Genomic DNA, 691 nt, shown 5'->3' with positions numbered 1-691 from the left:
GATATCCTAGCTATCAGTGAGCTGAAATGGACTGTTACTGGCCATTTTGAATCTATGAGAGGAATGGCAAATTGAAGAGTAATAGTGTAGCATTTATCAAAAAGAACATTTCAAGATCTATGTTGAAGTATAGTGCTGTCTGTGAAAGGATAATTACTGTATGCCTAACAGCAACATCACAGTCATGTTATGACACTGTAGGAAAACCACTGAAATGCAAAATCACATTGTTGGCAGTTCAAATCAACCAGCTGATCCTTAGAAACCATATACAGGGTTCATTGAATAGGAGCTGAGTTGACATGACTTAACAACAACAAATCAGGAAGACCAGTTAATATCACTATTATTCTAATTCAGACATCAGCCACTACAGCCAGTAATGATGAAATTGAATTCTACCAAGTTTTTCAGTCTGAAATTCATTTAATATGTAATTAAAATATGTTGATAATTATTGGTGATTGGAATGTGAATATTAGAAACAAAGAGGGAGGATTTTGGTGTTGTTGTTAGGTGTGGTTGAGTCAGTGTTCCAACTCATAGCAATGTTATGCACAACAGAACAAAACATCGGCAGGTCCAGCACCCTCCTTACAATCATTGTTAAGTTTGAGCCAATTGCTGCTGCCAATGTGCCAATCTATCTCATTGGGGGTCTTCCTCTTTTTTACTGACCTTCCACTTTACC

Source organism: Chrysochloris asiatica, unplaced genomic scaffold, assembly GCF_000296735.1.
Source record: "Chrysochloris asiatica unplaced genomic scaffold, ChrAsi1.0 scaffold00318, whole genome shotgun sequence".
Lineage (NCBI taxonomy): Eukaryota > Metazoa > Chordata > Mammalia > Afrosoricida > Chrysochloridae > Chrysochloris > Chrysochloris asiatica.
Note: the sequence above shows the minus strand (reverse complement) of the source record.